The sequence below is a fragment of the Pieris brassicae genome, chromosome 2 (assembly GCF_905147105.1).
Source record: "Pieris brassicae chromosome 2, ilPieBrab1.1, whole genome shotgun sequence".
In the NCBI taxonomy this organism is placed as follows: domain Eukaryota; kingdom Metazoa; phylum Arthropoda; class Insecta; order Lepidoptera; family Pieridae; genus Pieris; species Pieris brassicae.
Window position 1 is genome coordinate 10,830,252 of NC_059666.1, and position 26,907 is coordinate 10,857,158.

The 26,907-nt window shown below is 34.0% G+C and overlaps 1 protein-coding gene across 3 annotated transcripts in view; it reads left to right on the plus strand.

Moving 5' to 3' along the window:
* Window positions 1–8,265: 8,265 nt before the first annotated feature.
* LOC123720024 (diacylglycerol lipase-beta) overlaps window positions 8,266–26,907 on the plus strand; it is a 52,704-nt gene continuing 34,062 nt past the window's right edge. For 2 of the 3 annotated variants that reach the window (XM_045676441.1, XM_045676443.1), the window contains exon 1: window positions 20,566–20,907. The gene's annotated coding sequence lies outside the window, so the exon portion shown is untranslated. Of the gene's footprint in view, window positions 8,461–20,565; window positions 20,908–26,907 lie in introns of those variants that run through there. The other variant, XM_045676442.1, reaches the window with a different exon arrangement.

Below are 26,907 nucleotides of genomic sequence, written 5' to 3' on the forward strand. Positions count from 1 at the left end.
AAATAAGTCTCTTTTCTGCTTCTGATTATATTACAATGTTTGTAAATATTTGTCTTTATAAGCTTTAGTATTCTTTAAAAATAAAATATGTTTATTATGGAATATAAGATACAGGTATCACTTATTCCACGTCTAGCTGTATCACCATCAGCTAGTGAGCAAATCTTTTTAACCGCGTAATCTGTACTGAACTAAGTCTTTTCACCAATCCTTTCACTCTCAACGAAATGAACGAACTAAAAGTGTATAGTTTTTTTTATTATTATCCAATATTTATAAGGACATGTTGCTACATTGTACAAGATCATCGATCCCGGCGTGGTACGAACCCCAGCTTGGATGATGGTATGGTTCGGGAGTCACTTAACAACACGTCCATCTTAGCAAGGAAAGTGAAAAAGTCAAAATCATTCATTCATACAGGTAACATGTACCATTATGAATGTCAAAAAAGAAACACATTAAATGCTTCTAATTTTGCATTTACTGCCAGTTCTCAAATCAAGGGCGTAGAACGAAAGAGAAAAACGGGCTATAATTTCTGCACCACTCTTTTTAATCGCCATTACACAATGTTCCACATGACTTCTTAAGTAATTAATAATAATAAAATAAATTAAAAACAAAGGTTTGCCCTCTATGAGCTCCTGCTTATAGAGGCTGCTCATAGAGCTGCCTCCTGGCATGGTGAAATTCCCATTTCATACGTGCCGGGAGCACGTACTTACATTCTCGTGGGGACAACGCGCATAACTAACATTACATTATAACTTATTGCAAACTATATATATACACAAATAGATTATTCTGGGATCTTCAATGACATGGAACTGTTAGAACGAAAGTTTTTTTTGTTATTCAAAAGCTTTAATATGTACGATTTAAATTTAAAGTAAATTAAAACATTTATTAAGATCTTATTTGAATAAACTTTAAACGTTTGATATGATTTGTTTACTACAATTAGGAATCGCGTGATTCCGTGAGATAGCCACAGACGTTTATCTAAACGATTTCAAAGGGCAAGAGCATACCGCAATAATTCGGTATCATTGCGTCCTTTGTAGCTGTTCGTGACTCAAGAATCGTCGTGAATTTTTCCTTCCTTCCCCAAATCCAAGTTTTCACGAGTGAATGATTTTTTTATATTTGAATAAATATTCCAAATGGTAAGTTGTATAAGTGGTTGCCGCATTCACAGTTTGTAAACTCTTTTCTTATGATAAATATTTTTTTATGAAAATAGTTTTAAACTTTATACATTGTATATTACCATGGCTTTCTTACTGTAGTAAATCATGGATATATCACTCGAACACAAACAGTAAAATAATGACGTCTAAGTAAAAGTAACTTGTCAACGTCGATTGGAACGTAGAAACTAGCGAACTCTGACTCTTCTTTTCAGATTTTTTTTATTGTCCTCAAATTAAATATGTATGGTACAAGAAATTCGGTTGTCCTTTGCGCTGGCAACAAACTGGCGTTAAAACAGCCAGTACTGGTAGACGAAACTACAATTGTGTGGATTTAAAAATAAGCATAACTTAAAATGCCTTATAAAGCATATTTTATTATTAAATTTTTGTTAGTCAATGTATTGCTCATTTAACATAAGTCAATAATCTCCGATGGCATATATTAAAAACAAGAAATAAAATTCAAGAGATGCGAGTGGAAAGTCTCCATTATACTAAACCCAACCACATTCAGAATTATTCCAAGCCATTGATTATAATCTTGAGTATTGTGGGTCCACAGAAGGCTGAATACAGCCTGCGTAAATCCCTATGACGTCAAAGCGTAAGGTCACGGTAAAAATCGAGATGTTGACTATAAATTGTCGCTTTAATGACTAATATTCTAAGTAATTCTCCGTGTAATCCGTTTAAGTTTTTCTAATTGCAAAAAACATACTTTTTATTACGATTATTTGCTGAATGATTTTTTGGGTTTCACGATTCATAAACAATTCAAGTAAAGATGCTAAAGGTAAGTTCAAAAATAATCTATTTTTTTAAATCACAGCTAAAACGTTTTTCTAATGCTTACAACACAAATATATGGATTTTGTCAGAGTAATCTCTTATATTGTTATTTTTGTAGAACAGAGGGCAAAACGGGCAAGAGGCTCACTTTATGATAAGTGACGACCGCCCTTGAATACTCTTGAAGGCTAATTCAACCTTCCCTTCCAAGTAACCGCGAAACTGCACGTCATTCGATATGTCAACGCCCAGTATTCCGATGCTAACCGAGACTTTAAGGAGAGCGTCCTCAAACAGAGGAGTAGCGACAAAGAGAAGCAGAAGTTTCTTAGCAAAAAACACGCCGACTTGTGTCTTCCGCTAATAATGGTTTTCATTGTTTTGGAGAAAAAGGAGGTTTTAGTTATTGGACGCTATTTGGATGGATCAGAACGATCTTCGAGACAGATTTGAGAGAGAACAGGTACCAAAAAAGCTTGAGGACTGGAGCCAACTCCAGAATACGACTACGCAGCACAATTTGGGGGAAGCTATCAGACCCGCTCGGCTTATGATTGCCCAAGCAAAATAGAGTTTTGCGGACATTGTCGGAATATGATTTCCGGCATCGAAGTGTCGTCGTCGTCTTTCTTCTTCGCGTTATGGGTTAGTGAGACACTTCTATGCAGGAGTGAATAGTAGGGCTAACAGAAATTCCATTCATCGGCTTTGGCAAGATACCAGAACGCTCGAGTCCCCGAAGAAAACCGGGCCAATCTCACGCCGTAAAGGGCGCCTAGTAGTATCTACATAGTACTTCATACTATACAATAATTCAATAGACCCAAAGGTAATATCCGTCCACCCCGGACGTGTACTTGGTAGTTCTCTGAATTTGAGGTCAGCAGAAGGTCACAAAGATGGTTTGTTTGTTATCTGTCTATATAAATCTGGTATTTGCGTAATTGCAGTGACCATTTGTGTCAAGTCATATGCCAGGGCAAAGTCATAAAATAACTGTCAGTCATATCATATAACTACCTTATATACTTATCGAACAAAACGCTTGTTTACTACTAAGAAATCTCTATTTGACTACTCACAGTGGTGACTATATTTATGAAAGAGGTCAAGGTGATCCCTTGAAATTTTCATGTTAACCTAGTTATTATTAACACCTCATTATGTAAATAACAACGTGACCAAGCTTAGATTTACTCATTTCGTCGTTCAACAATATATCAAGTTACGTAATGTATAAAAAATAACGTAATATGCTTTTTCTAAAAAAAATATCAATAGCGGAGCAGATCAAATGTGTCTTGTGTAACTGTGTAGTGCCTGTTTGGCGATAGGTTTCGGCTCCCTTAGAGTGTGAGCCATCCCTAATTTGCGATATGAGATCTGATATTAAAATAGTGGCGCTACCAGCCTTGGTCTTGACCTCAGGTTTTTTATTTTCGGAATATGTTAGGGTTAAGAGACCCAAGCTAACACTAGTCCTCACACTTCAAGTTTCACCTTTTAATCATCTATTACACTATTACACTTATAATATCTTAACTTGTTGCCTTAATTTCTTTTTCTCCAACCTCTCATGTTAACTTAACTATATTTAGTGTCTATTTATTATTTTTGTGTTAAGCATGCATTATAATGTTTAATCCTGTTATAAGTCAGGTAAGTTTTGCTCTCAAACATTACATAAATTCAAATGAGGACAATCTAATACTCATGAATATATCTTATATACTTATATACACGTGTGAAAATGACACGAGAACTTAAGAAGATTCTAACCAGATCCATGCAACTTCTTCACTGTGTACATAATAATGTAGGAAAGAAAATAATATTAATAATAGCAAATAATAAAACATAACAATAGCAAACGACTCAGTGAAAGGTATGTGAGGGTTGCATGAAAGAAATCGCTTGTTAGCGATAAGGCCGCCTATTGCCTAATAACTTATGTAACCTACTTACTTTAGTTTTTGTTTGTATAATTATGTATATTATAGTAACAAAGTATAAATAAATAAATATGTATGGAGTTGCTGAAAATGTCGATGGAGTAATTTTTCATTACAGGCTTCTTGTAAATCCGAACAATTTGTTGACAGGCCATAAACAGACGTGAGACAGGCATGTAAAAGGGATATTTGTTTCTAGTGAACCGTGTATTGCAGTGGATAAGGATTTTAGTAAGCAATTCCGTATGAATATCTAGTAAAGATACACTACATCCATGAGGTCACGTCGCAATGTAAGTGAAACGAGGTCAAATGTTTTAAGGCGAAATTCTAATGTACTATTATATAGAAATATGTTTACGCGACATAAAAGTAGTTTGGCGTGAAACTAGGTGCAGAATTGAAAATGGAAATATTAGAACCAAATGAATGTATAAATTAAAGAAATGAGCAATTGACGTGGAATTGGATTGACCACGTTTGTAGGTAAGGTAATAAATCTGTGGATTTTAATAAAAGTATAAAATAAATATATAATAGAATATGAATAAGTATTTGGATAAGAAGGGAAATATATTTTCGACTAAAACAAAGAAATAAAAGTACCTAATTGATGTACGTGGTATTATTATAAAATTTTGATTTTGGGGTTTAGGTGCACAGTTGGTAATTAAATAATTAACCTCAAATCTGGTGCTTTCCTCGCTCAACGAATAAGTATCGCATACAGCGAGAAAATGCTGCCAGTTTTAAAGGTCATTAACGCCACAAGCACCATTTTTTTTTTAATGAATTTAACCATTTATAATTTTTATATAATTTATGATTGTATTAAATGTATCGAGATTATATATTGTTATAATTATTAATGGCCTACTAAAAAAGTTAGTTTATTGTAACTACAAAAACACTAGCCATCGAAGAAGTACCGAACAATAGCTGATTGTCTACCTGGGTTATGGCTACAATAAACATAATGTATGCTTTCAAATTATAGTAAATAAATAACTCTTTAGACAACATTTTGGGTCGATCGATGACTTCAGATTATAATTACGGTCAAATTAGTTTTTGAGTCTGCATTGTGATGAAATATGTATCACTACGTGGCACCTTCAGAATTAATTAATGTTTACATACGTTAGACTTGTTAGATTTCTAAGCAAGGTCTCGGCTCCGACGGAAATGTTGTGTAATCCGCATTCCATCTGTAAATTAGGAAAGAGTCAAACAATTTGACATCGTATTTCTATTCAAATCCCAATTCTTCTTAGTCGTAATCTTCATTGCAGGTCTTTACTCTCTGCCTGCTGGCCTAGAAGTGATAACTTACTTGCTCGATTACAACCAATCGACAAAGTCAGTTTCAGTGCGGTTCAGTGCAACAGATATGACACGTAAAAAAAATTCTTGGTCACACCAGCGGGTTGGACCTCTGCTCCACCGCCTTTTGCCTACGACGTTGCCGGTGTTTCATCATAATTTTTGTCACTGCATAGTGCGTATGTACAAGTCTTTCGGTCTTTACAAAAGTCGGGAGTACTGTTTTTTGATCTAATAGGGATAAATTTTGGCCAAATGTTTGGGATAGGTTTTAGGAGTGTTATTTTAAAGTGCCACCCGGTTTAGCAAAGGTATTTATGGGATCTCCAATCATTTTAAGATTCATCCACATTGGATACACTAAAAACAAAATTCTCAAAACTCATACAAACTGGTATTTCCGATAAATATCAAGTTATATATTGCTATATAAATTCAGGATAAAAATAATAAAAATTTAAATATATATATATATATTCGTTATAATCAACAGAGTTTCATATAAACCACAAAAACACCAATTTATATATTATACGGCTAGTTGTTTTTTTCATTTGAAAATAACCAACTTATTTAAAAAACCAATACGATAATAAACAGTAATATTATTATTATTACAATGTAGATTAAGAATATTGTAAATACTGTATCTTTTTCTGTTGGAAATAAATAGTGACAAACATTTAGTTTTTATTAAAAGTTATTGATAATACACATACATGTTTTGGATAATATACATACATTTTTTAAATGGCCTGTACTGTTTTGTAAACTTCATCGGATGCCGGATCTGCGATGAGCTGGAAATAGTATGTCCTATACACAAACCGCTGCGCTGTGTGAAGTGTTCGCGAGTGGTTCCGATAATTGATATTTGCGCTTGTACTTTGTTACTGATAATAGCGATACCGATTCCCAGATTTCGATATAGAGCCTAAATTTAAAACTCAGCCTTTAGTTTTTTACACACACCTAGTATATTAATACTATTTTAATGTGAAATAAATTTTACAAATAACGTTTTAAATGTTAGAATAGAAATCATAAACGGAAGCCAATTCCCTTTGTACGAATGGGAATTGAAAATGGACTAAAAAGCAATAACTAGTCAAGGGAATTACATGTAATAAACGATAATAATTTAATTTAAACACGGGGTATGAATATCACATTAAGCACAGCTATGCTAAGAGTTGTTAAACACCAGCTTAGCAACTCCTTTTTTAAAACCTTTAGGTTTAGGTATTTATAATTTTTATAATAATATTACACATAGATATGAAATAGATACATAAATGTCTTAATTTATTTTCTAAGGCTTTCATGCAATTTATACGTGTGCCTTAGAGAGAGAAGTACATTTGTTTAAAACTGAGGAAAGTAATGGAGAACGATTTCCTAGCGGTTCTTTTCTTCTGTGAGCCAAGGCTTTTAAGCTCTTGATTTAACTTTTTTTATAATAGATTTTGACAGCTACAACGATCTCATAGTGCGCAGAGAATTTACGCTTACCATGTATCTCATAAAGAGAGATACATGGAAAGGAAACAATCCGGCAGTTCAGTATCTAGGCATCAGGGTACGAGATGGTTACGTTAGGAAGCGCCATCCACCGCCGTTACTATTCGTACACCTCACCAAAAACCTCTCGAAAAGGGGATACAAGACACAATATATGGAAATAATTAATGTACTGTATACATACAGGCGTTTTCAATTGTTCGTTGAGTGACCTAACAAAAGGTTTGCCTAATGTGAGTTCCTTACGTATACTGTAAGAAATAGTCTTTTTGTTTGAATCTATTACTGTTTTAATGTTGTGTAGTTTTTTCCATGTGAATTTTTTTTGTGATATTAAAGTAAATAGTTACCGCATTGGAGTAATTTGTAATTGCCAGTTTTTTCTTCCGTTCTACGCCCTTGATTTGAGAACTGGCAGTAAATGGAAATTTAGCATAATGTACATTACATTGTATTGGGAAGTTACATAGGTCACTAACCTCGCCTCTATATATTATTTGACTATGCTAGGTTAGTTTATCATTTTCCGCATTAGGACAGGAATTCGGTTAATGATTGTAGAAACCGGTTACAATAGATATTCGTTTTATTGCCGCATTTTTAGATTTATCAATAAATCACATAAGATATCCGCTTAAGATTTCATTATAATAATTGAAAGCATCAATTGTCACATTTAATTTCATGGTTAATAATTTAGTAGTTACAAGGAGAACTGAAATATTTCCGAACCAATTCGACTTAGGGTCTTTCAAGGAAAGAGTAAAAATAAACCAGTAAAACTAGCGTTGGTCAGAAACCGGTGGAAACAGATTGCCCGCTTCACGTGTTTCCTTGCTGACCACAACATTCAGACATGAGCTACAGACAGAAGAGAGAGGGATAAGATTCTCTCGCCAAATAGCCCATTAATACGAACGTTCGTGAGTGGATGTTCTATACCGTGGTGTGTAAAAAAAATGCTGAGTTTTACGTTTGCGATCTCAACTTCAATTTTAGGTTCTATATGGAAATTGCATTCAAATATCTTGAGAATCTCTATCGCTATTCGCAGTAAGTACTAGCAATATATATGTAAATATCAATTATTATCGAAAGCACTTGCGAACACTTCATGCAGGGCCGCGATTTGTGTATGACCTGTTTCCAGCCAATGGCATATCCGGGAAATCTCCGAATCCCCGTACATTTTTGCGAGCATTTTGCTCTTAACACGCGTAATTGACAGAAGCGCATATGTTGAGGGATGACATAATTCATATGTTGTTAATCATCCGACCGCTTCTGCAAGGAAAGTGCACAAGCAAGATATACTTATACATATAAGTACCAACTCTTTCATTGCGACGTTTGCGGAACGAGTATTACGAAAATTCATGCGAGTGGTCTTTTCTAGGGCGTCAATGTGACTCAGGCATCGTCCGAGTTCCATTCGATGTCTCGGTCTGTCGACCACAAGCAGTCTTGTTGCTGCCACGCGGCTGTTGCGTTTAACAACATCGTAATATTCTCCAGATATAGATAGTGCTTAGTGAAGGAATTGTGTTTGTGAAGCGAAAGCGACAGGATCTCGGGTGTTCCGTTGGTGTCGCAATGAAAAGTGGTTAAATTATGAAATCTGGTTTATAACTGTGTACTGAAGGAGTCGTTTATGTAAATTTCTTGCATTCTCAAAAGTGAGTATTTACGCTTGGGTTTTTTAATGAACTTGTCTTTGTATATAACATTATGGTGATCAAAAATGTGATACCGTTACTAGATTTGAGATTATCAATTTAGTAGTTTATAAAACATAAAATAAACAAGTTTTATATACGGATGTGAAATCTATATCTAGTTTAAATATATTTAAATGAAAAAAAGTCGCGAACAATAAATAATTAATGAGTCTACAGTTTATCGATTAGTTGCAAGAATCGGAGTTTATTATGCTCTTAATTAATTATAACATGTAAATTGCAACATTGTAATGGGTAAATAGGTGATCAGTCTGCAATGCCTGATCACACTTTGTCAACTTGTTAACGCCGGTTTCCTCACGAAGTTCTCTTTCACCGTACTAACGAGTGTTGCTGTGTTGCAAAGCCGTAATTCGAACGACTTCGACTTCGACTTCTCACGTAGTCAAGGTTGAGAGGCGCTGAAGTCTAACATTTAAAAGTTTAAGTATGAAACTTAATTATAATTTAGACGGAGGTTAACAGATTAGGAGTATTAAGAATATCCATAGCGCTAAATTATCATGAGCACACCCCACATACATACCCTCGTTTTCACCATCATACATCACAGGCGAATTAGGTATTACGTATTTAGTAAATTTTATTGATTTTTTTCCTTTCGTTAATGTTTGAACCTTTTTGTAGGTATTTTTATTAAGTATTCTATGGTTGTCAGTTTAGTACGTTTTTTTGTTGTATATAACTTATGTTAGTTGTATGATTATGAAATAAATAAATAGATTAATCGCTTTATTACAAATAAGTTTAAACTATCCTTGCATGCGTTAACGTTAAAACACAAAATTCATTGGCGCTACAAGAAGGTCTGGGCCTCAGATTTATGTTTCCTGATCATTTGTAAATTGAATAGACAAATAGGTGATAAGCCTTCTGTGCCTGACGTACACCGTCAACTTTTTGGGTCTAAGGCAAGTCGGTTTCCTCACGATGTTTTTCTTCATCGTTTGGGCGAATGTTAAATGCGCACTTAGAAAGAAAATCCGTTGGTGCACAGCCGGGGCTCGATCCTACGACCTCAGCGATGAGCGTGGCACGCTGAAGCCTCTAGGCCAACACTGCTCAACGTAAAACACAATCACATATACATCATTACAATAGAGATATACAATATATTTATGTTTATATTTGAAGTTCACTAATACTTTCACTAATAGAAAACTGTATTATTCCTCAACGACACGTACTTGATTGCAATATTCTCGTTTTCCCGTTCACGAACGAATAATATTTTTTAATTCGCTTACAAGTATTTATATTATTTAACTGTTCAAAGTCGGTGTTATATTATATTATTTATCCATAAAGTTCAAATGCCCAATAAAATAGAAAATTTTAAATGGAAATTTATAGTGTTGGTAGTCAACAAGGCGTGGCCTATTAACCTGAGAACCTGACTATGAATAAGCGTTTACGTATGACACATTATTTTATATGGAGGTGTGTGAGAGACAACATCGATTATAAGAAGTGAAAAATCTTAGTGAATAACATAATTTTCGAAGTCTTATAATTAGGTCTAGATTTTGGGAATGAGCTTGCCATGCATGAACAATGGCATATGGACAAATAGGCGAAAAAGGTTAAGGGAAACCACTACCAGGGAAAAGAAAGAGCGGTCGCTCTCTTGTATGGTGTATGTACGAGGTTAAAGGAGTTGGTGGAGAATATTGAGAGAAAAATGCTCAAGATAGAGAGAGATGAAGATAGCTAGAGGAGGCCTACCAGATAAGAGGTCACTGGAAAGATAAAGAAAGATATATATTATTTCTAAATAAATCCAAATTTAAAAATTTATGTTTCAAGGAATAAATGTTTAACTAGTAAGCTTAGGTTTAAAAGTTAAAGTTTATCTCATTAAAAACATACATTTCACTTACATGAGAATAAAAATTAAAACATGAGAAGAAAAAATATATTACGCTGCTGTCGAACGATACTGCATCAAAGCCATCGCATTCGGTTCTGATTTTAGCTACATGTATACAATTAGTGTTGTTCCGTGAGGCAAATGTGAATGTTGCCTGAAATTTGCGCCAGAAGACCTATATTAACTGGTAGATAATGCCTATCCTGCCAGATGAAGAAGCTAGAAGGAGAATTAATTAAGGAATTACCTTTCCCATTTCCTTTATACAGCAGTAATTATGGAATTCAAGCAGTTGCTTCAATAAAAAACAATTATTTATCACACAAGGATTTTCATGATAATTTTTCTCTGAAAAAAATTATATCATCCAACATTGTAACATCCAGCTGCAAGTTCAACTAAGGCACAGATTAAATTATATAAAATATTTTGTAATTCTTCGTGAATCTACTACGACTAATTTAGGTCCAAAATCTAGCCTTTACAATCTTTAGCTATTGTTGTTTCTATAACAATGTTGGCACTTTGCCAGGAATCTGAATTAGTTTACAAATATTTAGAGCAATAAAACGCTACGAGAAGGACACCTTGTCTGTTGCGCTTGAGCGGAACGTCGTAAAACTCAAGACGGCAAATGTTACAATTGCAAACATAATAAAAATGTACTTGTAAATGATAGTTTAGTCAAAATTCTGCATGTGATATTTTTAGTTTATAGTCCTTGCCTACGGATATAAATGCAAATTTATTAACATATTAAATTTACTTTAGTACTAGTGATTTGGAGTCGTGTAGGTACAGCAAGAGATGTTTTTTTTAAGTACATATAGTATTGGCCAAGTGGCTTCAGCCCCGGCTGTGCACCAATGGACTTTCTTCCTACGCATTTAACGCATTGAACAGTAAAGGAAAATATAGCAGACCCTAAAACGACTTAGACGGCGTGCGTCGATTATATTAACAAATGATTATAAAACGGATACAGATCTGAGGCCTAGACCTAAAAAGGTTGTTACGGTACTAATTTATTTGTATTTTAGAGTATTGGCGTAAATTTAAGACTATTATCGTACCGAGCATATATATGACATAACGTATAAAATATTGAATTATTTTGGTTGGCTACAATGACGGAAATGTTTTTCTTAAAATTTTAGTGGGTCGTTTAAGTTATATTCTTATATTTTTTAGTAGGCTCTTAAAATATGATAATAAAACCTGCATTTAATTTAAATTTCAGTTGAGTGTTTAAAAGCACACAGTCTTGTGCCCCTACATAAGCGAATAGTTCATACATTTTTACTTACTTTGAACTATGACCAAACGGAAAATCTGATGTATTAAAATAATTTTCACATATGTTCTTACACTCACTCACACACACATATACACAAACCGTAACATTCATCCATACAACTTTATTTCTATGAACTCCTAACTAGTTGACTGCTTTGTTTTGTTTTACTTTCCTTATTTAAAACGTTAAATTTGTTTGCCTACCCATATATGTATGTACTTTTTGTTACCACGCAATATGACTTTGCTGTGGAATGGAAGCCTGGTTATCCATATCACAGGTTCTTACCTAGTTTGGAAACCAGTCTCTCAATACCTTCTCACTGTAATCTTATTTATTGTTGTAAATGGTATATGGGAGAAAAAATAAATATATACTTTCTTTTAAACTTTAGGTTTTAATTGGCAATTTCACAAACCAGATTATTATGAAACCAGAAGTGAAGAACGTGCCTGTATGAGCAGAGATTTCGGTCGAAGAACGAGGTCAGGAAACGCTACGTTATGCAGTCGACTTCCGCGAGTTTACAAACGTTATGATGCGCAATAAAAAAATTATGATGAAATGTAGGAAGTTGAATGTTAAAAATAAACCCGTATATAGCTGGATGTATACATTGCAGCAGGAGAGATTTGGTTACCATTTGTACAATATTATAGTGAAAATCGCGTAATTAAGGAAACATACTAGATATTATATATTTTAAATGTCTCTTATTGGGATCAAATTAGAATTCCCGAGTAACACAAGCCAAGCACAACTATCTGAAAACACAGGCAAGGTTTTTTATCTATACTTCTATACTAATATTATAAAGTGGAAACATTGAAACTGTATGTATGTTTGTAATGTTTTTTACGTAAAAACTACTCGACCGGTTTCAAAATTGTTTTCACCGTTGAAAAGCTGCATCTTCACTTGCTGACATAGGCTATATTAAATTTTAAAAAAAAATATTGGGATACCTAGTAAAAATTTAATTATAAAAAAACATGTCATCGCGTGCGCTGTGGTAACTGTTGATCTACAAAAATAATGTTTTACCCATGGGCAATTGTATGTTGGCCTATCCCGAGTCGGAACTCCATAACATCAAATTATTTTTCTGCCACAAAACACAAATACGTCAAATGTTGTGTATAGGGAAGTTCTGAGACACTCACGTTCTACAAATAAATATCTTCTCTTATATTATAGATATTGCATTTTGAATTTTTGTTTTTATTTTTAACAATTTATAATAATCAATCTAATACCCGCAGCTAAGTTTCATTATCTGGGCAGTTTCTATCTATCTTTATATCTATCTATCTAAGTTTCATTAGCTGCCAACTGAAGTATTTCCGAACAAATTCGACTTTGCTGTTTTCTTGAAGGATCAAGAAATGAGCATACCAATTCTTGAAAGGCCGGCAACGCACTTGCGAGCCTTCTGGCAATGTGAGTGTCCATGGGTGGCGGTATCACTTAACATCGGATGAGCCTCCAGCCCGTTTGCCACATATTACATAAAAAAAAATCCTGGACTTATTAAAAAGTCATTGCCTAGAAATCAAGAATTTAATTTCAATACATTATATCGAGTATTTTTAAATTTACGAATATCGGACATTCCACGTAAATGATGTTACGAATTTAAAAATGTATTAGATATATATTCGTCGTAAAAAATCTGTATATTCATGAGATTATGGATATGTGTCTATAGTATTTTTATAAAGAAGAAACCGCCTCCTAGTATTTTAAAAATAATTAAAGTTTAATTTCCAATCATTAAATCTTATTATATACAGCTTAGATTTGTTATATTAATTTTTACATATTTTTTGTTGTTATCCTAATATAACCATAGATTGGACACTCCCTTCAGGGGTAAAGGCCTCCTCCAGCTTCTTCCAAATATCTCTCTCTGTTTCTTTCCCGCAGGTGTCTTATATACAAGTATATAAATAAATACACACATTCAGAAAAAAGTGTACAGTCGGAATTAAATTTACACCTTTAATCTACTAATTTTAGGGTTGAGAATCGCTAGGAATACCAAATTCTTTTAATTTATTCGGATTTTTTTTATAAAAAAATATCATGGAATATCCAAAAGAATATTTTAATCATATCTTGCAATATGTAAATGACGAATTAATTTAAATAACTTTGTATGGAACGGCGAAAAAATTAAATCAGTCTAAAAAAAGTTTAAACAGTGCAATTAAACGACTCGCAAAGAAATAAACATTAAAATCGTAATTATCTCGATTTCAGTAGTTAAATATTAATTACCCAGTCTGGAAAGTCTACGTGGCTAGTCCGAGTTAAACACGATTCTATCAACACTTAACTAGTCGATTCAAAAGAATGATGAAGAGTTTCTACCCGCTCTTCCCGTTTGAATTAGGGACTGGTCGTCAATGGAAATGCGCACTGTAACGTAAGGGAGTGGACGGTTATTGTGACTCCGGAGTTGCTTCATCTGGCACAGGACAAGACAAGACGCTTCACGTGACTGACGGCCAACCTCCGTAAGCTCTCCAGGCACCAAAAATACTGTTTTTCCTTTTCTACGCTTCTTATGTTCGCGGATGACAAATTCTAATCAAATTTAACAAGATCTCATTAACAATATTATAAACATATTATTACAATTACAAATTTCATAGGAATTAAACGCGTATAAAAAATAAAAAAAGTAAAATAAATTTACAAAATTGACAAGACCCCAATAAAACAAGTAAAACTAGTAAAAGGACTTGGAATATTGTTAGATGAAAAAATGGGTCTATAACATATCGATGACGTAACAGGCAAAGCGGACATGCACGTCATTTAAAAACATAAATTGTAAAATTGACATTATTTTGCTTATGTAAGCTTGCTGCGGTATGCAAGCATCATGTGGTCTCCGTACTAGATAAAATATATTTAATAAATCAGTGGCGCTTCAACCTTTTTAGGTCTGTTAAGTTTCTTACTCATTTTAACGGAGACGTAATATATGTAAGGTAACTTTCTCAAGCTTTTTAAAATTGATATCGTCGCCCTTGGACACTCACGCTGCCGAAGTTTCTTCAAATTAGTTCAAAATTATAGAATATATATAGTCGAATATGATGTCTGGGCCTCAGATTTCTGTATTTGTTTCTTGATCATTTGTTAATCTAATAGGCAAGTAGGTGCAGCCTCCTGTGCCTGACAAGCCGTCGACGTTTTCGGTCTAAGGCAAGCCGGTTTCCTCATGATGTTTTCCTTCACCGTTCGAGTTATTATTAAGTGCGCTCATAGAAAGAAAGTCCATTAGTGGACAGCCGGGGATCGAACCTACGACCTCAGGGATGAGAGTCGCACTCTGAAGCCAGTAGGCCAACACTGCTCTGCAAACGTTTTAAACAGTGTCAATGTTTCGATAGTTATGCAGATTCTTACAAATATTTAAATTTAGTCTCATTAGAACGTCAACGGAGTCAGCAAGGATTATTATTTTTGCACAATTATCTTAATGGGATATTTGCTGTCGTTTATTTCTCTAAGAATCTACCATATGTGATAAGATACTGACAGTTGTTCCATGTAGGAACACAAATTACCTACATAATTCGCCAATGTTTCGGGTTTTAGTTAATTGTGACACTAATTATGAGGATGTTGATATTTTCCTCCTCACCAAAGTTGGAGAGGCGGGAAGACTTTGACTTCATATTGTTGACTTCATAAATGTTTTCTGTTTCATATACGTATATACTGTTTATCTATGTAATCTGTTTTGGCTTTGTATATTGTCTAAGTGTTTTGTTTTACAATATGTATGTTAGCTGTGAGATTGAGAAGAAAATGGAAATTTAAATTTTCCATGTTTTTTTATATATTATCGCTCATAAGTGTCCATACTAGTATGAATTAATTTTGATTTTATTTGATTTAAAACTATTTAACTAATCAGGTATCCATTAAAATAAAATTATGTTTAAGACAATTTTATTCAAAAACGCATAAAGTTTGAAAAAATATATTAAACCATATTTTGAAGTTTAAAAGTTATCTTCAAAAGTTCGTGGTGAAAGTTAAAGTGCTGATAAGATAATAACAGGATGTGGATGGTACATCTATCTCTAAACACATCCGTTTCTAAGAGAATAAAACGAAACTGTTAAATATATTTAGGTAATATTACAATATTATGATACCAATTCGACTAGGGTCATTCAAGAAAGGAGCGTACGAATTCTTATAAGGCCGGCAACGCACTCGCAAACTCTCTGGCCAAACTGGAACAGTTTGACCCCAGTTCCATTGAAAAATAATTAAACATAGTACCACAAAGAACGGTTGGGTGACTGTTGCAATTTCTTTCACGATAAATATAAAGCCCTGAGTACATACCTCAATATATTCTTGATTAAATTCGACATACAATTGTAATTCGAACGGATAAAGGAACTATACGGGAACAATTAGTTTAGGCTAGTAATAATATACATAACTTGCCTTTCAGTATATACTCTTAATTTTCACAAGACGCACTCTCGAACTAATATGTTACTGCGTAGTTAATAAATAAACTTGAAATTTGCAGATATCGTAACAATTACAGGTACTAAGAGTAATAACACACATAAAAGTAAAATCAAACATGGCGATCGGCCCTGTCAAATTTATAAACTACTAGCGGACCCCACAGACTTCGTTCTGTCAAAAAGATTTGATTTTTTGTTCCTACCAATTTTATAGTCGGCGCAAAATTTCTCATGGCAGAACCATCACCCTGATGATAGGCCGATGTGTGAGGTTCAGCTCGGGTGACCAAAGTATCTTCGCTCGAACTTTGGCCACTCTTCTGTGACCCACTAAAAAACCCCGACTCATCCGGGGTTTTTTGCTCGAGCTTTCTGCTAGAGGGTTTCAGAGGGACTAAGAGGCGAACTTAGGGTTCAAACCTGATTGGAAAATAATCTAAAAGGGTAGTGGGAACCTAAAAGTGACAAATATTTAAAAATTGTGTGCCTCATTGATATATTTTCCTATTAGTATGTATTCAAATAATTTTGCTCAGATAGGGATATTAAATTAATAATTCAAAAATTAAATCCTTTTTTTAACGCGATTTGTTTGACAGATGTAATGACGTGAAAACATATGCATTTTATGTCGCATGCCTAAACTAAAATAAAAGAAATAATATCGCGAAGCCAACCAAATTAAAAATCAGTACGAATGATCTATAGCTCTCACATTTTTTGACTATTCAATTTAGTCGGGTTCGCGACATTGCTTAGACAACAGTGAGTGCTTGTAATTTAATATGAACTTTATTAAATAGCATTAAAGTTCAAATTGACTCTACATTTTATTTACAAAACGTTTGTATGGGAAAAAGAAAAGGGCTGTTTAGGGTTTTCCCGGAAATTACTCGAATTTTTCTCGCCGTAAAATCCATCCTTAGACTTCAACGAACATTTAAAAAAAAGAATTGGTACAATTGGTCCAGGCGTTGTAGAGTTATGCGCTTACCAACACATTTTGCGATTTATTTTTATATTATAGATTTTAAGATTTTGATTTTTCTGTTTTATGATTTTTGATATAAAGTGTTTCATATTCGTAAATGTGCTGTTTACGAAAATTGCGTAAACTACGCAATTTTGATTTCTTGTTAACTGATTGACTCGCTTTTCTATTCTTTGTAATATAGATTTGTGATTTGATGTTTTAAATTTACATAAATCAAATGGTTTGATTTCATCTTTCAAGTTCTTCATTAACCTACGTATATCTGGTCTAGTATGACAGAGGAAAGATGTATGTTTCTAACGAATAAACAATGAAATACTTTTAACGTATGCTACTTGATCACCGTAATAATTACCGCAAATTAAGGTCCAATAGTGTAAAGTCAGGACGGCTTTTTATATCTCTGTTAAACCTATCAACTACGGTAACGATTAGCAAACGTAGTATTAATAAAAGTAAATCATAATTAAACTATTTTAAAACGGCGATTAAATGTAACGAAAATACAGAACCGCTGACAACTTATTCATTTCTCTTAAAAGATCTCGGCTCTTGACAGCAAAAGGTCACGAGTGTTATCATTCCGGATTCAATGTAGTTCTCGATTTGAAATTGGTTTAAAAATACCAACCAACAAGGCAGCAGGTTAAATAATAAGCAAACTCTTGAAAGGTTAATTTAATTTTAATTATTCTGTAGTGGAACATATCTGTTATAAATAATTTATTATAGCATTTTTGTTTGTTTTCTTGTAAGTTATTAATCATTGTTAAATTACAAAATAAATCACTTTTATATTATAAATATAATATATACCTATTATGCTAATAGAAATGACTCAAGGACAATATAAAACTGTATAACTAACGGAAACAAGCCCGCGCGGTAAGCAATGTCCAAGATATGGCAATGAATAACAATAAAAATCAAGTAGTTTATTATAATTTTTAATTACATTCTCGTCATGACAATCTTAACAATAGGAATGTACATGAAACGCCTTTACAATAAAAACAAACGCCAGTTTGATGTTGATTGGCATTATTCAATTCTTGAATAATAGGGTAAAGGGCAAACTTTGAATGCATTGTCCGTAAACCAGTCTTTTCATGTTTTAAGCATCTCTCTTCATCAGACCGCAAACATAATTTGACAGGGGACGAAATAATATTTCAGTTAAGGGCTTTTAGACTGTTGTTTTTATAAGGTTAAGAGCGTACTACTACTTAAAAGGCCGGCAACTCACTTGCGAGCCTCCTGGCAATGTGAATGTCCATGGGCAGCGGTATCACTTAACATCAGGTGAGCCGTATGTTAAAGAGGTTTTTTACTCCGTTTTCTTGTTGAATTAAAGGTAATGTAGGTGGCGCTGTATTTGAAACAAATTTGTCTCGGGTTTGACTTGAGGAAAACGCGTCGAATTAGAATTTAAAATCATGAATTTTATTAATATTTAGTAATTATGTAAACATATTAATTATTGTAACAAGAGATTTTAGATTTAGAGGTTCCGATTGTTAATCTTACAAAGATAACGTTTTATATTAATTAACTTGAAATAACTCGTAAATTATATGGTTTATCTGCTGCTACCTTTTCTAGTTATCTTAACCATGAATATATATTAATATTTTTATTTTATTTGACCTTGGTATGAATAGAATTAAAAGAAATCATCAAACAAGGTATAAAAAGAGTAGGTACCAGGAAAAAGTTGGAAAACAATTAAAGATAATGGGAATAATAAGTCTAAAGATAATATAAATTACAAAAAAGGTTTTATTATTTAAAAAATAATGAAAAGAAGTCATTTATTCAAAAAGTAATTGGATAGAAAGACGGAACGCTGGACGCTGAACGCTGACGAAAATCTTCAAGTCAAATGAAATTTTCGTCACATTTATAAAGTAATCCTTACTTCCATCTTACTATCCAACAAAAATCCTACGAAATCTAGTTTTTAATTCGCACAATTTTTAACAAAATTTTACCTCATTGTTACAATTTTTATTAGTTATATAATACAATGAAACAATATTTACAACTTTATTAACCTACAGACTAATAATTAAAATTATTAAAAAGAAAATCAAAACATATTTAAAGTTTGGTCCCTGTGCCAGTGTAACTTTAAAGCTGGCATTTCCTCGCTGTGTTACGGAATTTATTCGTTTAGCGAAGAATCTTTGAATCTTTAATTAGTGCCTGTGCACTTATTATTTCTTATAGTTGTTTTATTAAGAAATAATTCCTATTTTTTATAATTACTATATACTCTTACACACAATTCTTGCAAGACTTCTTTACTTAATCTGTTAATTTTTTTTCTACTATTCTTACCTATTATTACATTATTTTTATATTTTTGCGTCTGAGGCGCAAACTAACTGTTGTGGTCTCTGGCGGAATGACCAGCGCTGTGCACGTCTGCTCCACAGCATAATGTGGAGCCAGGGCCGGTAACTACCACAGCAAGCACACATTACACACTTGAAATGCACTTTATTCCTTCTTTTTCTTTCAATATTTTTTTGTTACTATTCTTCTTCGAAGATTATTATTATTATTTTGCGTTTTTAATATAGTTACATTGTCAGTCACTCTCTTTAATTGTCTTAAAATCAATGATTTGCTGATGTGTCAAGAGTGCAAAATGGTCGAGCTACTCTTCATTGCTATCTGTTCCACTCTTCAGTAGGTACATACATAACCAGTAAGTTAAAGACGTCACTAGGGTAGGGTTGTCGGAGGACTAAAACAAAGAAATGCTCAAATAGTTTTTAGTTTTAATAAATGCGAATTAATTTCATCCAAATACGTTTGTACACGATCGAACCATTGAGTTTAAAACTGTTTAAGAAATACATAAAGGTTCTTCAAAGGGACTATATAGGCTTTATAATAATTAGCTCTCCCTGACCTTAGGTGTTTGACTTAACTTTGATTTATTTAAAATAACATTTATTGTAGAAGGTTTTTATCTAATTAAGATTTCATAATTTTATATTACACAGGGATCAACGTGTGTTTTATTCTTTGTTTTGACTTGAAAGTATAAATAAAATGGCTTGTAATTCAGAAAAGCAATCGCTAAGAGCTTCATGAATCATGGACAATAAAAGTTTATGATGCTAATCATTTCAGTCCTGGTCTAAAAGTAAGTATTACGATATACTTTTTCATATAATGATGAATATTAACGAACACAACGTTTTAGCAGTATGGTTGGAAACCCAAACATCAACCCTAAAATGCGATATAAAGCGAGCGAAAGATCCGGCGCGCGACGATGTGAGCTACGCTATTGTGTCAGCGACGCACCGCGCCGCCACTAGCCACCTGTCAAATGCGGAATGTCAGTCGCAGTCCGCAACCGGCTGGCGAAAGACGCGCGTCTAGACCATTTCACCAATAAACAAAATACTATCTAATAAACAAAATTAACGCGCATCAGTTCGGTTTATGTAATCTATATTTTAATTTACCAAACAAGGCGGCCGACCGTAGTGAATTTGAAGAAGTGTTACAAGTGAAAGGAATCAAGTTGCGCTTGAAGTGTTCAGTGATTTTGTGAGCAAGTGTCACAAGTTACTTTCATTTCATCAAATTCTTGAATGATATGAAGAAGTTATAAGTGAGATGAGCAACGGCCGCTAACTGGCGGAACCTGTAGGAGTTAATTCGTTGGCTGCTGGTAAATGATCATATAGTGAAGGTAAGCATTAATGTTACGTTTATTATCTGATGGACTTTCGTAAACATTAAACCAATCAGTAGAACGTAAAATATACTCTTATGGTTAAGTTTTTTGCCATTATATTAAGTATGATTGCACTTTAAAATCTGTGCGATGTGGTTCTTATGAAATGCTATGTTACATGGTAAGACTTAGATTTGTAGCTTAGCGCTTAGACTTGATAATTAAATGGTGTTTAACAAGAAATAATTGATATTTATCTTATATATCTTACTAGTCTGGCCATAAATACTGTTACATAAAAACTTTTCTTTTTTTCAACTTTTTAATTATGTACATATTTTGAATTTGGAACACGTATATTATTTACATACTTCTATAGATTTTGCGTAATTTCACTTATTATTTCGTGTTCATTATCAAATTACAATATGGAATGGGGTGATAAAGTTAATAGGATTGCTGTGATCGCCTTGCACAAAGTGGATATGGAGTCGTCGGCCATATTCCAGACACTTCAAAAGCTTGGTATCGGCCGTATGTTCGTATATAGTACTATCAACAGATACAAGAACACTTCGTCTGTCGAAGACCAAAAAGATCGGAGCGGCCGCGTGCTGTCAGAACTGCAAAGGCTGTTAATGCTGTTAAAGCCAGAATTCGTCGAAACCCCATTAAGAAGCAAAACATATTATCGCAAGCAATGAAAAATCTGTCGCATATTATAAAACGAAACCTGAAGCTCGGTGCTTATCGATCGATATCGATATACAAGGCAAGCCCTAAATCAATCTTTACAATTAAAGAGAGTGTATCGATCAAAACGCCTTATATCGTGATACGCAGGTGAAAAGCACATAAATATCCTCTTTGCCGATGCCTATGCCGATGAAAAACTTTTGTAGAACACCACAGTGTTGGCCTAGTGGCTCCAGTGTGCGACTCTCATCACTGAGGTCGTGAATCGAGCCCCGGCACCAATTGACTTTCTTTCTATGTGCGCATTTAACATTCACTCGAACGGTGAAGGAAAATATCATGAGGAAACCGGCTTGCCTTAGACCGAAAATGTCGATGGCTTGTCAGGCACAGGAGGCTGCACCTACTTGCCTATTAGATTAACAAATGATCATGAAACACATACAGATCTCTGAGGCCCAGACATCATATTCGATATTCTATATTTTTGAACTAATTTGAAGAAACTTCCGGCAGCGTGAGTGTTCAAGGGCGACGAATCAATTTTAAAAAGCTTGAGAAAGTTACCTTACATATATTACGTCTCCGTTAAAATGAGTAAGAAACTTAATACGCACCATACTGGTTTATAACATTTTGTGCCAGCATTCAATACATTGTCAAATTCGCGATAATCACGCAGCCTCTTCGACAACGCCGAGAAGGCGTTTACAGATTCTATGAACAGCGGTGGTTGTTCGGTTCGTTTCATACAAATAAAAACAGTAGCTCATAATTATTATTTCATTGACGCATGCGAGCCCATTAACTGGTAATAACCTCTTCAAAGCAAAATAATCTCTAATCTTATCTAAAGTGGTCGCATTGATTATTACTTAAATAAAGAAGATTCCTTCATTTATTTGTATTCGCTTTTGAATTGCGGAAATAAGTTTATTAAGTAATTTTCAAATTCTTTCGGTTTAAAAAAAAAACTAAACGTTAATTAACAGTTATATAGAGGATTACTCGGAAATGGGGGCTTTACGGACGTCAGCTCGTCGTATGATGAACTGGTTTTAATTAATTTTGTTAGGAGACGTAGAAAGGCAGCTGGTTCCAGATGGTGGTGGTGCGCGGCTTTAAAAACGCTCATTTGTAGAACGCACCGTCGAGTCCGTACGGGTGGAATTTTGTATTCGGCTTCGACATTCGATGATGATGGTTCTAAGAATTAACGCCAATAAGGACAAAACGGTGAATATTGACAGACTATTAACACTATATGTTTTTTGTAATTTGAAACCCACACGTTAGTGATTACTCAACTTTTGTTTTTATCTACCAACTACCGTTTCCTTATCAACGTTGGCACATTTGACACAGGAACGCTTTCGACATTTTTCTCTATGGTATATTTTCATAAAAGTATGCGTTTAATCCACTGCCTGATTGCAATCACTGATGCCTATTGGCGGAGCAGTAAGATTCTGTGTTGAGTCATAGTAAGTCTTGTTTCAGAATATTATTCCTAATAACCTTATCATCGTAATACCCATCATCACCTTAATTCTGCCTTAGTCTCGACTCCAAAGTGACGTACTCAGAGCTCCGTTTGACTTGATTGACCCATAAATTTGAAATTGAATTTATAAAACTTCCGTGGTTTGTAAATCATTAATTGAAAATGACCAGCAATATATTAACTTAATAGCCACAAACGTTAAATTTTACGTTACATATATATTATTATATGTTCTCCTATTTGCACAAGTTAAACAACGAAGGATTATGAATAATAAACCAATGGCCTAGACCTAAAAATAACAAATTGCACTGACCTTTGGGGGTTTTAATTAAAAATATCCTTACAATCCTATGATTTAACATTCATTGTGTGATTAAACGAGTAAGTGCGATAGTTACAGATTATAGGTCTTATATCTCTATAAATTATTTTATGAATGTTTTGTTGCGTTTAGTGTGTAGTGACCGATAGTAATTTGACGTTTAATCTACGTTTAGATATAAAAAAGGGAGGTATGTAACCTAAAATTAGTTGAGTAACATTTATATATTTTAGTTAATAATTAGAAGCGTAAAAAATGTGATGCAATGAGATGTGCAGTGAACACTATCACTAAAGTCGAGCTTCTGAATCGAAAATCTTAGCGCGACCTTTAACAAAATTAATATACTTATATCAAAATACAATAAATTTCTGACGTAAGGGAAAACGTCAAGATTACGATAATGTCAAACGTCATACTTAACACTGATACTCGTTTCTGAATCCCTTGCTCTTGTGTTAAATTTAAACACTATGAAAAAACATACAAATATACAACGTGTTAGGCATAGGTATCTGGTCATCTAAGAAAGACAGAAAGTTCAGAAATATGAGATGAGGTCATAAAGCTATTGGATTTATATTTAGCGGCTTCAGAAAATGAGAGAGATGTGGCCTATCCTATGGAGACGAATGTTAAGAATACCGTGGACTGCGCAGAATACCAATACATCGATCCTGGCCCAACTCTGCAAACGGACTCCTCTGTCAGCCACATGCCGACAACGAATTAAATCATATTTCGCCATACAATGCGCAGAGGCGATGAGAACTTGGAGAAACTGTAGTAGCTGGTAACACAGAAGGCTAAAGATCACGTGGCCGTTCACCAATCAGATGGACCGATCAAGTGAATCCACATAATTTTTTTGACATGGGTATTATACTGATATAGGTAGATAGGTACATTAGAAACGTTTAAGTCGGCTTAATTTTTAAATATCTTTTGTTTTAAAATATTTCCTTCGCGAATTAAAAGCCTTCGTACGTAAAAGCAATACCTTATTACAAAAGTTATTTCCCAGTTTATGGCTCCCTACACGATTGTTCACTCGACGAAGTAATATCATAACTTTGAGTTGGGCTCCACATTGAACTTTCTAATTGGCTTCTTTGACGAAGTTCTAATGTTATTACCGAATAAATAAGGCAATGGAAATACATAGAACGTTCATAACGAGTTGTTCTAAGTTCTTACTGATCGTTTTATAAGGCAGTTTCTGCGCACCGTAACTCTGTGGAACTGAAGTATTCGAACCAATTCGATTCTTCTCGAAAATGGTGTAACAATTCTTCAAAGGGCCGGCAACGCACTCGCGAGCCCTCTTATAACATAACTCACTTAACATCAGATGAGCCTTCTGCCTGTTTGCCTCCTGTTCTATAAAAACAATTACAACGGAATTTAATTCTGTTAACGACTTATTGAGGTAGTAACAAAAGACCGTATACTACCGAAAGGTTACCATTAAGACTGTACGGAGCTATTGAAGCTGTTATATATGAAGAATTATCATCTACCAAAAATCGGTGGTACAGCGAATGATTTACTGAAATTTTCTTAATTCTGCATAGAACAAGAGCAATTTGGGACACGCTTGGATATTTGGAGTAGAGGAATGAGTTTCTATATTTACCCCTATTCATGAAGTAGAGACACTGAATAAGAATAAGAAATAGATGACAAAATTAGTTCAAATTTTTTCACCTACATAATGAACCTTTCTGAGTAGGTACAGCATTATTGTTGCTGAGGCGTCCGAAATCTATTTTCGTACAGATTTCTCTACGTTTTGTTTGTAATTATTAGTTAATACATAATATATTCAGTGGGCTGGGGTTTTTTACAAAACGCATTGTAAAGTGCCGATCTGATCCCTAATCCGCATTGTAAATTCTAAAATTGGAAGTGTAATAATTTTGTTATAAGATGTTTTATAACATTTATATTTAGTAGATATAGTGACAGCAAGTCGCAATACAGAGAGTGAGAGTGAGAGAGGAAAGATTTCGGACGCTTCAGCAACAATACTGCTGTACTCAGAAAGGTTCATTATGTACGTAGGTTATAACTTAAAAACTACTGGACAAAATGGATAACCCCCCATTATCCATAAAAAATCACATCATCACAGCATAATTGCATTGCCAAAATGTTCTATATATTATAAAATATATCACAATAGAGTGCTGATAAGGTTACCAGTACCTGACTCAGTTTCACAAGACTCCTTGGGCTGAATGCCTTGGCGAACTCCGAGGGCCCACCACAGGCGTGTGGGGTGCTGTTGTGTGTTTTTAGTGCGCTAGATATCTGTGCCCCTGAATGGGGCGTTGAGTGTTGACCCAGCCCCACAGTCCCCCGTCAAGCTCGACATACATGGCGCGGGCCTAAACGCATTTTCTCATAAAAAAAGCTTCACAAGATATGCACATTTATATATATATTTTTGGAAATATATATATGTATACTCTAATGGTGAAATAATGATATCGCTCCTATAGTTTTGGGTTCATAAAAAAATGACGCTACAATCTTTTTAAGTCTGGATCTCAGATTTCTATATCTGTGCTGTGCCTTTCACATGCCGGCGACTTTTTAGATCAAAAGCAAGCCGCTTTCCTCACGAGGTTTCCTTCAACGTTCGAACGAATGTTAAATGCGCACATACTCGTTGAATGAAAGTGTATTGGTACACAGCCGGGGCTCGATACCTCGATCGAGATGAGAGTCGCACGCTGAAGCCACTTGGCCAACACTGCTCATGTGTTTTCAGTTTATTCGTTAAAAATATTTATTCTTTTATTTATTTATTAAAGCTTACCACATCATATATTGTACTTGATATACTGCATATTTTACAAAATCTTTCATCTAAAATGTATGACAATTGAAGTAAACATTAGTGTTTTCATAAATATTTACATAAAAAAATAAGAAACATCATCAGCAAAAAATCGAATTAGGTTCGAGATAGGCCTAACAACGCTTACTCTAAAACCGATCAGCCCAATACCGAATATATCCAGCTCCGGATAAGCACTATTCAATCCGTTAAAATCGCGAAGAATTCGAAAGAGAGGTGCTTGGTCTCCTAGGTTGGTTTTTGTAGTAGGAATTTAGAAGATATTTCTGATTTAAGACTTAAGAAATGAGTAAGGGACGACAGTTTTAATATCCTGTAAGAGGTCAATGCTCTGTATATGATTATTTAGCAGTTTATATAAGAAGGTAACACCAGCTAAAGTTCTCCGGTCCAGTGATATCATATTACATTTTTTAAGTCGCTGATAGTACGGGTGTCTATGTGAAAATACTCTGCTTATAAAAGCTAGGTGTCGCGTAAGAGATCTTTGAATGCTTTCAACGCGTTGCGAATGGATAGCATATAGTGGATTCCATATAATACTGCCATATTCAAGATGACTGCGCACCAGAGCGTTGTACAGAAGTCCTCTTTGTCATATAAGTATAGTTTTGTGTAATTAAC